Genomic DNA, 14,683 nt, shown 5'->3' on the forward strand with positions numbered 1-14,683 from the left:
ATGGAAAAGTCTCACTTTTGATCTGTCGTCAAGTGGCACTGCGATCCTCGAACTCGGGCGCGCGCAATAAATTCCAACCTCCCTCTCCACTCTTTCCGCAATATAATCTGGAATTCATATATTCACGGCGAAAAGTTTTGATTTGTTGTGTGTATATATAATATAGGTACATCTCGCGTATCGTCGTTGAGGCTCTTATCTACGCTTGTTCTCTGGTAAAACGACACAAACTTCTGAAGGATATCCTGTGTCTCGGCCGCTATCGCTCCGCTACTGAACAACGCAACACAATATGCTGCACGGTTGACTTCAAAAGGAAAAACTGGGGAAAACCCGCTCGCTTTTCCTCCCCGCTGCGAAAATCGGAATTCTGAAAGACCTACTACTACTATTTGAATTCAATGATTATTTACACATTTGACTTATTAAGTTGTTTTGAATAACTATTAACACACTCTAACCAATAAAACTAATTCCACTTTTGCCAACAAATAACCAATCTCCCATATGTTTATTTTAATATCATACGTATTCTCCGCCGTAAATTAACGCTTTTAATGCCGTTTTGATTTGTTAGTTTATCAATCTTTTGAATAATTTGTTTAAAATAATTTGGTTTATTCAATTGTTTAAAACAAAATAAAATTAATGTTAACGCATAATAGAGAGGTTCATTTTTTCAACATTTTACAATAGATGCTAAAATTCACAATAGATACTTATTTATGCGGTCTTTTCGCATTTATTTATGTATTTTCTCACATTAACATTTCTTAATGATTATCATTTTATATTATTTTATTAATTATATTATCTTTAAATTGTAAGAATGTGTTACAAAGTATTTAATTTAAAAAAATAAATGATAGACATACGAATCTACTTAATAATAATACTCGGAATTGACATTGCCAATAGCAAATAAATATACTTCAATTAAATTAAATTGAAACGCCTCAGCGTAGTGCATTGGGAGAGCCATTTCGTACCAGTAGAGTTCAAATCCGGGTCAAATACGCTGCTGACGAGATCTTGTGGTTATTAAAAACACAGACCGACCGTCTCCTGTTAGAATTTTTCTATTTTTCTACTTTAAGTGTTGTGACAGATCCAATAAATCGGTATACTCCTCAGTCTCTCGCAAATTCGAGTAATTATCATCTCGAATTTGTTGAATATTATAAAAGCTACCCACATAATGTATTTCTCGCAAATTTACTGTGTATCAGAAATTTGTTGATTGTCCGTAGATATCTCTATTGTATTCTACAATTCTAAGTACTTATGCATGTACAAAAATAATCTATCCATATGTATCGCGTGGTGATTTTTCCTGTCATGGCACATATGATTAATGCATGTATGTACATATGTAATAAAATAAGGAAATAAGTTGATTACAAAAAATAAAATCCTAAGCTTTTACTGATTCAAATCTACATATTATATACATACATATGTAAAATAATCGATATCCCCATATACAAAGTTCTTACTTATCATAAAAGCAGTTTAACTTGTAGATTTGACTTTTATATGCATTACTTATTTTCTCAACTTTTCTTTTTCGTATAACTCTTACACAAAACTTTACAAACTTTCATTTTAGCATCGTTGTGATCTAAATGAGCATAAATAACAGTGTGTATAAAATTTAACCGAAATATAAATTGACAAGCATTTTAATTGGAATATTATCTATCTATTTAGAGAAAAAAGTCAATCATTACAGTATAGCTTTTCTAATCTTAAAATACGGAATAAGTAGAGTATGTGATAATGGTGTGAAGACATTCATAGACAAAGCAATCCTCAACTTTGAACTTATGTATGCGATGCCAGTTTCACAGCACTACTAATGCTAGTCATATTAACACGTACATATATTCGTGACGAACACTACCTTGGAAACTTTTGAAAATAATTACACAGACCCAACTAATAATATGCACGTCAGACCGCATATATGTATGTACTTCCTTAGACTCGGCTTAGAGTGTACATTGGAAAGTAATATTGCGTGCTTACGACCCTTTCATACGCAACCTTAATACGTGTACCATTCCGTAGATTAAGTTGTAAACGTGTCGTATAATACCTTCTACTTTTGGATTAACCTCTGCATATTCCAAATCTAACTTTTTGCAAGGGAAACTCTAAGTTTGCGCGTTGTAGGGGTGTCGCAGTGTGAGCCACCGAATACTGCCTCGGGCAACGAAACCTAGACAAGCGTAATAATTTGCGGCTTTAATAGTTCGCTGAGCTCGCGCATAATTTCGCAACACGAAATACTAACCCAGATGCGACGTATGTGATTTAGATGGGGGTGTGTGGGGGAGAGGATACCGCAAAAATCCACCCCACCCCATTAATAATTCAACGGTCGGACATAGTTGCGGTTTGACGAGTGCAAAATTTAATCAGCCCTAATTGCCGGCGTATATTGAAATTTGCTGATTCGTATTATTTATGCCCAAAAAGGGTTGACGTTGAGGTATTATAAGTTCATTATGATTTGATTCTGTCTGTCCGTTGATGTTCGTATAATTTAAATGAAATATCCACGTATTTTAACTCGATTCACGCAAAATTGTTAAGTAATGTGATTAGATTTAATTTTTCATACATACTTGAATATTCGGAAATAAGCTTTCAGTTTAATCAATGGTAAAAGCTTCGTTTGGATGCAGAGTGTATTGAAACACTTCAGTGTAACAAAGCTTTCAATCAATTTGCTTGTTGAAAGTATTTGTCAATATTAACATGGGTTAGCATTTCCCCCCGTCATATATTGGATTGTATTACTTAGAAATTATAAATTTTAAAACAGAAAGTCTGAATTATATTTAAATTATTCTAATTTTAAAAATGTATACTTTCTTGAAAAAATAAGAAATGGTTTTTTTTACAGTCAATGAACACGTTAAGTACATTTTATTTTATTTATTTCATACCAGGAAGGCATTACAGGTAAACCCCAATGCGCCTTCCTGGCCAAATTACAAACAATACAGCATTTTTTATTAAATAAGTCGCTAAATTACGAGACACTGACTTAAACTCGACAATTAACGAGACATCTATGAATTTTACATACATTTTTATTGTAATATTTACATTAATCATACTCAAATAGTGGCGACATAGTGGGTAGGAAGGATTTTTAGCCAATTTTTAATCGGGAATCGTTTCAACAATGAAATCAGAGAAAATAGGCAAACTCTGATAGGAAACGATCAACCAGGAGTCACAAATCCTGGTCATATGTACATATGTACATATGTAAATATGTACATATATGTGGTTTAAGAAGTAGACATGAGATTGAATAAAAAATATACATATTTAAGGTGAAATGGATAGACTAATATTTGACCCTTTATATTTGAAATTGGCGAAAGTTCAATTTTCAGTTCCAAAAACAATTCATTCACAAATTGTCACTTATTTTAATCCGTCATGTCCAAAATATCGGAAAAAACGAATAAACGTATTACAGGCCACCAGCATTTTTAAATATTGTCAAACGCAAAACATTATATATTTAATTTTATGCAAGATATTTCTCGAAATTAAAAGTGAACTTATACCACATTCAATTATATCGGCTTATATACATACATACACGTTTAAAAGGAAATCCTTCAATATTGAACTAATATTTAGATATTTACGATATTTAAATACTAGTTCAATATATTCTACTAATGAATGAATAAAATTAAATTAATGAGATACGGTCAGAGACCAAATGCGTTCCATTCACAATGAATAAATTAACCGATGAGCCCCCAAGTAAAATATCCGAATAGTAGTTTATAAATTTTTCTATATATAGTCTAATTTGTCTTTAGCTAGCGTTTTATCTTACTTCATTAAACTAATAATTTTTATTTCGAGTCTTTCACAAATCATATAGCCTGCAAAAATCAGACATAGAAATTGCCAGTACCGAACCGAAGTGGTATTCAACAAGGGTCCTACCTTGCGACTTGTAAGGGTTGTACATAAGTACACATTGGAATCAAGGTTCTCGAGTATCTTTAGCATAATAAAAAAAGTACGCTTTTTAGCGTTTATGTTTTATATTATATTAGATATGAAGCGGCTCGGTAATGACTGGTGCAATGCGCAATGTAGACGCTCTACTGTTTACTCAGCAGGGGTTTCCATCGGACGATCGCGGGCCTCATTACGGCCGCGTCGAAATTGGTCCATAAACGAGAGCATCGCGATTTTAATACATTTTTATCGGCTTATTATGCGTTACGGGCTCTCTTAGCAGCATCCCGCCCTGATTTCGCACCCCTGAAACCGCAGATGGGGCTCTTCGGTTGTTAATTTTTAGAATTTTTTTAGATTTTATTATTTAATGTTATACTTATCTGTGATGTTTATAGAGCAGCGTCGGAGCTACCTATTGTTTCGTTTAGTCGTCACAATGGGAAAGTTCGGTGAACTGTTCGGAAGCGGTATAATTAACGCGTGTGACTTACAGATATGTGTGTGTAGAACTCTATCTAGATAGGGTCCTATTGTGTGGAAACGGTGCTATGTTCTAGTTTTGTTAGAGAGTTAAATAAATTTCCGTTCGGTTAGAATGTTAGGTGAATCTATATACATATATGAAGTATGAAAAGCAGTTGGAGAAATGAGAAGATGAAGGGCTTACCATTTTCTAAGTGACCTTTCAATTAGTTATTAAGAATTAGTTTCAATAATGAATATCATAAATGCAATTAGCTGATTATTTAACCATATTTTTTATATATAAACATACAATATATTCATTTTTACTTTATCTAATGCACATATTTAAATACGTTAGTGTATAGTATTGTATATATGTAGTACGACTTGGGAAGTAAAAAAATTGGGACATTTTTTTTTAAATGAAGCCTTGACATTAAAAATTAGTTCAAAATTTAATATAAAATCATTTAGAACAGCAGTCGCCAACCCTTCTAACCTCGCGGACTACTAAATTCCTAATTTTAAATCCTGCGGACCACTTATGTATAATATATGAATTTTTGAAAACGATATTTGTATACGTATATTTGTAGAATAATACAGAATACTCTGTGGCGTATTATCAACATTTTGGGTCCTGCTTTTAACCTTTAAAATTAGGACCCCCATTTATTTTAGTATTGAATCAACTTTGCCCTTATAAAATCTTTTGTTTTCTAATTTTTGTGAATTTCTAACATTTTATAACCATTATCGGCTCGTGGTTTAAAATCATGAGAGTATTGCTTTCGCATTATACGAAAAATTATAAAATTCCGTTATTAATAAAATAAAGTGATAGCTTAATGTTAACTCAAATTTACAAAAAATATGGACAGAAAACAAAATTGCATTTAGCAGTTTTTTTTTTTTACTAATTCTTAAAAATCTCATTGCATATTTTCTGATGCATTCACTATCAACTTACCAATAGAAAAATGTTATCTACCAAAAAGCGCTTTGTTCAAACACTCATAAATTAAAATTAATCAATAAACAGAAATATTGGTTACCATATTTTAATTTTTCAATTTATTGTTATTATTATTATTTTCAAAATTAATATCCTTAATAGGTATTTAAATAACGTGCTCGTTAATTTTTAATAATCCACAAACTACGCAATTCGAACGCTCCGAAAACAGTATTATACTTAACATTATTTTATTATAAAAAATTGTAAATGCTTCTTTAATCATTACAAAATATTGAAAATTCGGCAACACTTTAAAAAAGACAACATTTTGAGCTTACGTTTATGATAAAATAGAGAGAACAAAAGAATTTTGTCAACAAAAAGGACATATTCTCCCTAAAAAAGACCCGTTTGAAACCTTCGTCTATAGACTCATAAAATACGCGATTTTGTGAAAAGATTGGAATATAAAGCAATAGATATAAATCAATGCTAGATTTTTAATCAACATTTCCATCATGATTATATCTCAATAAATAATAAAAGTCCGTTAGAAAAAATATGAACCCTCATAAAATATTGATGACTCACTGAATAATGCGTTAATGTGCCTTCCTCCATTTTTCAAATATTGATATTAAGTCAATCACTATTATGATATGAAACAAACTTTTTATACTTTCTGTAAAGAATAAATACGTAATTTAGTATGATTTGATATAATATTTTTTCCTACTTTATGGTTTATGCGCATTATGATTATATAAATTTTAAAACACTTATAATCCGAGAAGGTGGTTTCCCAAGAGTAAATCGAAATAAAATGAAAAAAGAGTGTTGATTAAAAAGATTTGGAAACGGTTTATCGCCTGTGGATTTACGGTTGCCGACGACTTTTAAATAAAAGGGAAAGAAAACTTAATCTACAACAAAGGTTCCGGTTATGGGGCTTGTCTTTCGGCGGAAAATGGGATGTTCCGGACGACGCAAATGAGAAAAGTTTTTCACCCCTTAGCCCGGCCCCGGACTGGAAGATGAGTTCCGGTCGCGTAATTTTTCCCGCTTTCGAATGTAAAAATAGCCGAAGATCTCAAAAAAAAAGGTATGCAGCCAAGCGATAGATTGGAAGCATTCCAAAGCTGTAATCCAATCTTCAATAACCGCTTATTTTATATTTTGAAAATAACATCAAAATTTGTTAATTCTATCAAACTTGTTCTTAAATCGTTAAACTTTAAATCTTTCCATTCGATGTCGAGCGTTTGAGAATCGCCGATATAAAACTATCCACCTGTTTTTTCTCACATCAGCCGAAACTACACAGATCAAAACGCTCTTTTACGTTCGTATTTATGGAACATGAAACTTCTTATTTTTATTGTCCCTTCTCTCGCTCAGGCTCTCCTTTCGCACATAAAAATAGGTCTCATATCATATATAAATATATATTTCATGATCGCATAAATCCTCATAGATATAAAAGGAACACTTTTACCGCAAGCGAATTAGGGGTTGCCAAATTGTGAAACTTTGTACTAGTGGTAGTAATTGTAACTGATTTTATTACCTTTTGAAAAATTTCACTCGCCCAACCGCCAGTATGTGGGTTCATTTTTATTCGTTTCAACCTTCTACCTTCCCCCCCATGCATTTTTATTTCGAATGAAGTGATTAGCCCACAAATGTCCGTACTGAGGTGACTTTTTTTTCAACCCTTATCGCCCCGGGGTACGATTGTAAGCTCGATATTTCATTGCGAGTCGCGTGTGCTTTCGCCCACCGAAAGCTTTTGTATGATTTACGTGAAAAATTTACATAAATAAATAACGGGTTTTGATTTATACGGGAAATTAATTGCTCGCGAATACATTTCTATTTGAGGACATTTCGTTGCTTTTTATTTGACTCATTTTTTCGTTTCGCAATCGAACGAAAATTGTTTCTGCGCAATGTGTAACATTCATCAATCAATGTGCCTTTTTAACACTTTGTATATACTCAAATTTACACTATGACTCTGTCAATTACATAAATAATAGGCCTTAAAATCTATAAAAAAATATTATTAAAAAAAAAATCAAACTCGTATTGAATTTTATCAACCAAGTATGCTAAATCTGTTTAAAAATAACTTTTATTATACGTATGTATGTATGTATGTATATATGTGTATGTACATACATATAATAAATACTTTACGTGACTCTGTTTGGACCTAAGACCAATACCCAACCACAATGAAGATGAATCTTGTGTATTCTAAAGGTTAACTTGTTTGGCGTATATCCATAATTTATAACAAATATAAGCGATAATCGCCAATAGCACGATTCGTGGAATAATATTGGAAAGACGCAAAATATATTTAATACTTCATAAATCACTTTTGGTCGGAAGCTCGACGTGGCGTAAAGTTCCACTTCATTTGGACCACATAATCTTGATTGACGTCACTTTTACAACCCGCTATGCTCCGGTCAAGTGCGCGTTGCGAATTCCGGAAAAGGTTTCCCATTTATTATTATTGAAAAAAGGGAAAATCTTCGACCTTATTTCATTCGTGGCCGCGCGCTACGTGTCAAATCTGGCGAGTTTGAGTCGGGTGCTTTATATAATATATATTATATAATAAACATATATATTTCATAAGGGTCCCAATGGAGACCCGAATCAATGGCAGGCTCTGCCAGTGTAGGGTTAAGTAGCTACTACTGTTGACGTTTATTATGTACAATTTATTATTTTCGTTTTGACAGGCTCGCGACAATATGACAAAAAGTCTACCGTACATACATATGTACATACATATATTAAATTTAAATTGCACTTATTCAATTTTTACGTCATATTAATATTGTCAATCCATACAAATTTATTTATTTATTTATTTAACATACTTGGGGAGGCGACAAATCCAATAGAGCCGAGAGGTTTAACTTAACATTTATTGGTATATAAATTAAATGAGAAAAAAAATGTTGACGAATTGATTACATATATGTAATCCCTACAAATTGATGACAATATATAATACCGACATATTTAATCGACATGACCGATTTGATCCCACTTGACAAATACGCTACAATCAGCTCTGAATTACATCGATAATAACTATTATACCACGTAAAATTTGAAGATACGAATGGGTGGTTTGAATATTTTATATAACCTATCTGTCATCACATCGATCTGACAGTCGATTCTGGTGAAATTTTGATGACTTCTTTAATGATCAAATTCCTCTATTGCCATTTCGGAGACATTTGCTTACTTTAATGACAGGCAACTATTTATTGCATGTCGGTAAACTATCAAAGAGATCGGAAGGGTGAAAGTGATTCAAAATCAGTTAATGTTCTGGTTCTGAACAGTCTTCACGGTCAGTGAAAATACTACAAATATATCGATATGCAAATTTCTCGATTTTTCAATTTTTTTAACAAAATATATTTCTTCTTCATCTATTATAACATATTTTTTCATCCTTCATCCTATTATAAAATATTCACAAAAATTAATTGATTTCGTCACTACATATTATATGTATGTATCAAACATACATACATGTATACATATGTACATATTTTACATCTTTTAAAATCTATTATTGGACTCGGATGTTACATATATTATTTATTTACTATTTGTTTTTTTATACATATCTATGTACATCCTGTCTGTTGATTTTTCAATTAATAAAATAAAATAAATAAAATAAAAAATATATTATAATGGCCAGTCCATTAATTAATAATATTTCGAGTCCTTGAAAGACAACGATGAATGCAACGAAGATTAGCCCACTGATTATATTGTGTTACGAACAAAAGCCTTATCTGTTGACAAACAAGTTGATAGTCCCTGAGAAACCGCTTCGATAGATAGATTTGTCTACAGAAAATTCTCTACATATCTACATAAATAAATCACCTTCATAAATCTTAAATAAATAAATAAAAATTTAAGATAACCTCTCTGATATAATTCAACGCAGAAATTAATTATTTTAATATTAATTAACTAACAGCATCGACTAGTGGTTAGCATATAACTCATTCGAACAAAGTGATCACGCGTTCAATCTTACCGATTGCTGCTGGCTAAATAGCAATTCCTAGCAAAATTTCGAGTTTTTCAGCCATTCGAATTTTGCTGATATGTATGTATAAATTGAAATTGAACAGGGAAATTGTAATTGGAACTAATTGTAATTTACCAGTGAAATTATAATTTCACTGACGTTTCAGTGAGGGCATAACCAGTTACATTTTCACTAGGTATAGTTCAGTGAAGTCATATCCAATTTTCACTGACCGCTATTAGTGAAATTATAATTTTTGACAGTTGGATGATAGTGCGTCACCGATACGAATCGCGCCACCCCACGTCACAACCCCGCTCCTCTCCATCCCTACTCCGATGCCAAACTCGCTCTCTCACGCTCTCCCCGCAACCCCGCTCCTGTCCATTCCCACTCTCCTCGTGGTCCACTATCTGCTTCGATTTGGCTTTTTGGATGCCGCATGTGTGCAAACACATCATACTATCTTAGCAACCAACACTTATTTATTTAAAGTTAGGGTTGGTTTTATTTATTTAAGATTAGATTGTTAGGGTTGGTAGTAATTCGAATTACAAATTCACTGACATTGAAAAGTGAATCGATGATAAGTTTGTTATATCCGTACTCAGTGCTTGAGTCGGTGAAATTATAATCTCACTAGTGAAATTATTATTTCACTGACAATAAAAGTTTCACTGTAACATATATAATTAATAATTATTCAACTGTATACCACACTCGTCGCTTTGGAGCAATCTGTAAAGACGGTTTTGCATGATTGATTGGAAAACAATACAATTGTAGTAGACTTCCAAGTAAATACACATTGAATCAATACTGTAAAAGGCATTAATATTTATAATTCATTATTTCCATGAAAACAAAATCGCATACATAATATCGACATTCGACGAAATCATTATACTTTCCGAAATGCGGTACGCATATTTTTGCTAAAGTAAACTTTCACAATTTGTTTTATACATTTTTTTGTGAACATTCACGGTTGTATACAGAGTTTTCCGTAATTGAATACATTCAAACGGGGAAAAAATCGTCGAATCGCAAATATTTTACACAGCGTAATCACGGCGAATAAAACATCGAACGTGCTCGTTGGAATTAAAAGTGTACGTAGATAAAGGTATGTACATATGTACATATACAGATGGAAAATGTGTACTCAATACAAACATACACACAATATTCCAGCATCGGTCAATCGAGCGAGTTTTAACTGACGTTATTAAAGCTCGGTTTATTGTCGAAGCGTGTGGGTGGGCGAATGAAAGGGGAGGCTATCGGAGGATGTGCTCTCGTTTGGATCGTATTTCGGCTTTGATTGTTTTCGTTGACGGTATGCATTATTCGACATTTGCCAAAATACACACACTGTCGATGGCATTTATTCCATTTGCAAAATGCTCCTAGCTATTTTCGAAATCGATTTTCAATTATGTTTGCCTGTGGAAGGTTTGATGTCAAATTATATTGCAGTACGTTTCCAAAAGGAAAAAAAACACTGTTCGACTGAAACATCCAAACATGCGTCTCTAATATATAATTTCGAAAGAGACGTTGTAAGGTATAATGTATAATGTGTAAAGTTCGGGTGGTAGAATCTGTGACGTTATCGAAAAATCTAATTTTCTGTGATGACGATATCGATTTAGATTCCGTTTTCGGTTTCAATTCCTTTTTCAGTTTCTGTTCCGGATTCTTTATTCAGTTCCGTATTCAGATTCTTTTTCAGTTCCGGATACGGATTCCGATTCCCGGTTCTGAACTCAATTCCGATTCCGGATTCCTTTTTCAGTTCCGGATCCGGAATCCTTTTTCAGTTCTAGTTCCGGATTCCTGTTTCAGTTCTGGATCCCTATTATTTTTTCAGTTCCGGATACGGATTCCTTTTTCAGTTTTGGATCAGGATTATTTTTTCAGTTCCGGTTCCCTTATATACATATATGTACGTATGTATATGTAAAAAAAACCATTCGTTGTGTGCCTGTAATTTCTGATTTGCTGTCGTTAAATATTATTTTTTTTCGATTCCAATAAATTTAATAAAAAAACAAATTAATGTTTCCTATTAGATTCGCCATGTTTAAATGGTTTATATAACCAGCAGCATGGAACAGTGTGGTTACGGGTTCGAGTCCCACTGGTTGCTGTTGGCCAGACCTTGGTTTGTGACTCCAGGTTGATCGTTACCTGTCATTTGCCAATTTTTCTGATTATCATTAAAACGGTTCCTGGAAAATTGGCTTTCCCTCCCCTATTTCTCTCGCAAACCCTGAGTTATTCAGCGTCTCAAGGTTCGCCGGGTTGTATATAAAATGCTGCAAAAATTTATCTCCATAGATGTCTCTGTGGATGATAATCCTTTGTGGATGAGTACTTTGCAATATTTGACCATAGATGTCATGTGTAATGTAAAACTATATAAATATTATATAGTAATATGCAATTTGATGTGTTTCTTGATCTGTATAGTGCACCGTCGCATTGGAGCGATCTGTAAGACGAGTATACATGATTAGGATTTAGATTTATGAACCACTAGTAATTCATAAATCTAAAACGTCCACCTCCAAAAGGTTCATTAACAAAATATCAATCAAACATTCCGGTAAATTTAGTATCACGCGAGTGCATTTATATAGATGATCGGTACATTTCGGCCGAACGAATTCAACGTTTCCATGAGTTAACTCATGTCAATAGATCCGTAGAACAATGGACCAACGATAGGGGATGTCGGTGGTAGTCTACGCGAAATCAGACTTGCATGAACGAGTCATTCCCTGCAGCGTAGACCCATAATAGCACTACGCAATACACTGCTAATTAAGCGCTTCACCAGCTACGAGACCACGCTACGCCACACTAATTATCATACACTGAGTTCATTGTCGAGAATCATCTCTTTTTTATATATTCCACAGCATTGTGCACTTAATTAAGGTCACGTTTTTAACCGCGTAGACGAGAATCTGTAGCTTCGTTGAATATAATCTACCGTGTAAATATACCATGCTCAAAATGTTTTATCCTTTATTATTAAATGCGCTCATTAAATTCATATTTTAATGTGATGTATGATGGAAATTTTGATCTTCTCTCTTTCATTCGGGCCTCGCAGGGATGTGTTGTATTTGCGGCTGGTTCTTATTATATATTGATGCTGGTTATAGGTACAAGACATTCCCTTTTTTTATTATTTGATATTTTTATTTTATTTTTATTATGTATTAATTTTATATTATTATAATACTCTTTTTTATGATTATTTATAAATATTTTATTGCTGTGAATGTATGTATTTTTCTCATATCTCTGTATTTTTTCGAACATGTATTGTGGCGCATTTGGGACTCAATGACACAATGGTACAAACTTAAACAAATGATACGAACCAGCAACATAACTAAGAACTAAGGGGTCATGGGCTAATTCCCTGGCTCGGTTTTGGATATATGTACATGTATGACTGAGTTTTTTAATCAGAGCCAATTTATCTGATTCTATTACTTAAATGGTTCCACCAAATTGGCAACCTATCCTGTTTCGCGCGAATTCGAGTTTATGGCATCTCAAATTTGTTGTATTCATATACATATGTATATACCGGGAAAGCCTAACAGACAAGCCCCAATGCGCTTTCCTGGCCAATTACAAACAATTATACAGTATCATACAGACAGAATATATAGCATTATATACATATATAATATAAGCAAATTCGAGTTGCTTATAAACTTGAGTTGGCGAGAGAAAAGTAAGATATATTTTATCTACATTATATATACAATAATGGATAGAAGAAATAAAAAAATGTGTACATATACATACACATATATTCATATATTTATGTATTTATCCATACATATATATCAATAACTTTATTTATTTATTTTATATTAATCATCAGGAAGGTCGACTGTCCTGACATTACATCGACAGGGCGCCTAGTCTATCAAATATTCAATCGATAACAGTCAAACTGAACTCTGCTGCCCCTGGCAAAAATTTTGACATTATTGATGCGAACTAGCAATTGCGAAACACTAAATATTTTATTCAATTGTTGAATAAACTTTTCACGATCTCTTATTTTTAATATGAAACGATTAAATTATTTAAAAATGAAATCTTCCAAATGAATTTTTATGACAATGTTTAATTATTTTTCCTAGTGAATTACATATATAAATATGCCACCCACCTTTTTAAAAAAATGTATGTATTTCTCGCAAATTTGTCCATAGATGTCTCTATGATACTGTATACATAAATATAATTGTTTATCAATGTTTGTAATTGGCGAGGAAGGCGCATTTGGTTTACCGGTTAGCCCTTCCTAGTATATATGCATACGTATTTTTTTAATATTGTTTATATTCTTATTTTTAAGTATTGCAGTTGATATAAGTCAGTCGGTTTATTTATTGCTTCAGTCACAATTGGAATGTGTGACGTTTTTAATTACAACTGAGTGGTTGTACGGGAAGTGGCCCGCCGACCGGATGGGACACATTTTCACATGAAAAGAGGACGCTATGCAACCGAGAAAACTCGTATTTTCCACTGCCGGAAAATGGGAAAACGCGACGCTGAGGACTGCACAAACAAATTAGATTTTAGTCTGAGTGTTGAAACAGTCATAATTTACATTAACACCAGCTAAATTGAACATTATTGATACAAAAAATTTCTTTAGTATAGTAATGAAATATTAAAATAGCATCAGTGCATACTTTAAAAAAATCTTGATAAAAACATTATTCTAGTTCATAAGACATGACATTTTATTGTTGCGTTCTGGTTCGATTGACAAAAACGCGTATAAAAAAATGAAACCTATACAAACCGTCAAGTGTAACCGATGTAACGTTGACTCTTCTTCATCTTTCCGGATTTGGGATAGCTTTTGTGTTTCGGCCGAGGCATTTAACTCAAATGGGTCAACGAAAGCCCTCGTTAGATTTTCCCGTACACACCCCTGGGAACGTATTTTATTGCCATTGAAGTGAGGGCACGATTTTCAGTTTTATAACCCAGTCGTTAACCGTGCTATATTGCGATAATTAACAATTAAAGTGATTGGGACATTCAAAAATGGATTAAATACCGATTGAGCAACTGTGTATATCAATTTCAACTTCTAAAAAAAAGATCATCCTTGATAG

General features: G+C 32.8%; 1 protein-coding gene across 2 annotated transcripts in view; it reads left to right on the top strand.

Annotated features, from left to right (window-relative positions):
• LOC143912085 (protein toll-like) overlaps positions 1-14,683 on the top strand; it is a 189,722-nt gene that overhangs the window by 127,864 nt on the left and 47,175 nt on the right. The gene's annotated exons all lie outside the window — the stretch shown is intronic.

The sequence above is a fragment of the Arctopsyche grandis genome, chromosome 5 (genome assembly GCF_051622035.1).
Source record: "Arctopsyche grandis isolate Sample6627 chromosome 5, ASM5162203v2, whole genome shotgun sequence".
In the NCBI taxonomy this organism is placed as follows: Eukaryota; Metazoa; Arthropoda; class Insecta; order Trichoptera; family Hydropsychidae; genus Arctopsyche; species Arctopsyche grandis.